The following is a 2,500-nucleotide window of genomic DNA, read 5'->3' on the forward strand; positions in this document are numbered from 1 at the left end:
GTCTGTATATATACACAGATGGAGGTATACAAACATGTATTAAAGACTCTAAAAGAGATTGAAATATATACATGCACACACACACACACACACACACACACACACACACAAACACACATACACACACACACACACTTATGACGAAAATAATGATGTATAATGGTAATATGTATAAGTGTATGTATATAATGTATACACACACATGCACACACAAACACACACACACACACACACACACACACACACACACAGTTTCTATGGCTCTTGGGGGAGGCTGTGTCACGCTGTTCTCAATTTAACCCCAAAACACGGATGCTTGTAGTGTTAATTATTGTAACTCTCAGCCGTGGACCACCTCAATGGGCCACCCACAACGGACCGCTTTTGTGGACCACTTCAATGGGCCACCCACAATGGACCGCCTATGTGGACCGGTTCATTAGCTCCTCTACAGCTGAGAGAGAACATAGATAAACCTAGTACTGTATTTAGGCTCTGACCAGTCTATCTATACTCTCGGTGATATAGTTAAAGAGACGTTCATGCCACTGCTAGATGTTCTGGGCTTCTAGCTAACGTCTGTCACTCTAGGGAGGTTCTAGTGGGTTAGGACACGTTCTAGAGTTATCTTGCTGTGTTGACGATAACCAGGTGAGTGATGTTAGTAGACTTTGGATATCTTCTGACCTTCCGTACTCGAAACGTGAGTTGATATCTAGGTGTTAAGAAGCCCACTAGTGTCTGTACTAGAAGATATCATTGATAACTAGGCACTAGATATCTACCAGAATCTATACTAGACATCCCAGTGGGTTATCTAGATATCTTGGTGGTTATTTAGACACTAGGTATCTATCTAGACCCGTAAGACAACATCTATAGATCCAACACGCCAACTAGAAACCTCCTTTTTGTGAACCTAGAATTATTATCTAGCCTCTAGATTCCTACCAGGAGCAGAAGTAAGAGACAGAGAGAGAGAGATACAGAGAGATAGAGACCTTTGGCAGGATATCTAGAGAGAGAGAGATATAGAGACCCTTGGCAGGATATCTAGAGAGAGAGAGAGATAGACAGACTCGTTAACTAGAACCCAGAGAACAAGATACTCTTTTTTTTTTCAGAGGATGGTTGTAAGGTTCAGCGGATCAAGACCCAGGTATACTGCACTGTACATCCTCTATTAACAAAAAAAAATAAAAAAAATAAAAAAATAATAATAATAATATAGTACAATACGGTCATGTAAATAGCAATTTTGTACAAATGTTATAAGAAAAATACGAAAAGAAAAATCCCTCTCATTTCATTTTCATTTTTTTATCGTTTTTATTTTATTATATATTATTTTTTTTTTTCGAGTTGTGTGTTGACCTTTCCGGGTCTTGGTTGGCGGAGCTTCGGGGATTTACTATTGGTCTCTGAGAAGTGTTTGTGATCACCCCTGCGTGTGACCAGCATAAATAAAGTTATACAGATGGTACCTCTCTAGTTTGTTTTATACTGTGGCCCCCTCTTGTGCACCTGTGTCTTACTTGTGGTGATGAACTGAGAGAGAGAGAGAGAGAGAGAGAGAGAGAGAGAGAGAGAGAGAGAGAGAATAAAACCAGATACAAAAAGAAAAAATAATAAGTCTTTAAAAATTTATAGAGAGAAAGAAGAAATAAATACAGAGATGATAAAAGTGTACTAACAAAGAAAATAAAGGAATAAATCAGAATAAATTAAAGAAATTAGAAGGAATTAGAATGAAAAATGAAGAAAGAAAAAAATAGAGTAGATATGAAGAAATTGAAGGAATATGAAAATAAGAGAAAAAATAAAACAAATTAATGAAAAGGTAAAGAAATCAGACAACAAATAATAATAATAATAATAAAAAAAATACAATGAATATATTTCTCCATAAATAAATAAAGAGAAGAAAAAACAATAAAGACCAAATTAATAAAAATAAAAACAGAGTAACAGAGAAAGGGTGTTAGTCAAGCCCTAGGAGACCAACACTTGGAGACAGGGAGAGAGTTACGGAGATGAGACGGGAGGCCAGGACGGTGACGGAGGCCAGGCGGAGGAGACTTAGCGGGGAACGCGAGAAGCGGATATACCATAATATCGAAGGAGGTAAGACTATATATTCTTCATCTTACGTTAAAATATTTGTATAATTTACTTTCAGATTGTGTTTATATTTATACAACTAATACATATACACTAATACTTACACACTATAACTAAAATACACACAAATCAAAGTATTTACAATATACATACATATACATAATCACCTTCAAGCATACACGTAAACACAATAAATCATATACAAAGAATATTAAATAATTCCATATATATTCAGGTCGTATTTTTTTTTAATTATTTAACTTAATAAACAAACCAATTTTATTTTTTATTAGGAATTTTTAGACTTGAACAAATTTAGTCACTTCTGATAGCTGTATAACTGTACTTTCTCATATACAAGGTGTTGAGTACGATGATT

This window comes from Homarus americanus, unplaced genomic scaffold (genome assembly GCF_018991925.1).
Source record: "Homarus americanus isolate GMGI-L3 unplaced genomic scaffold, GMGI_Hamer_2.0 scaffold27231, whole genome shotgun sequence".
Taxonomy (NCBI): domain Eukaryota; kingdom Metazoa; phylum Arthropoda; class Malacostraca; order Decapoda; family Nephropidae; genus Homarus; species Homarus americanus.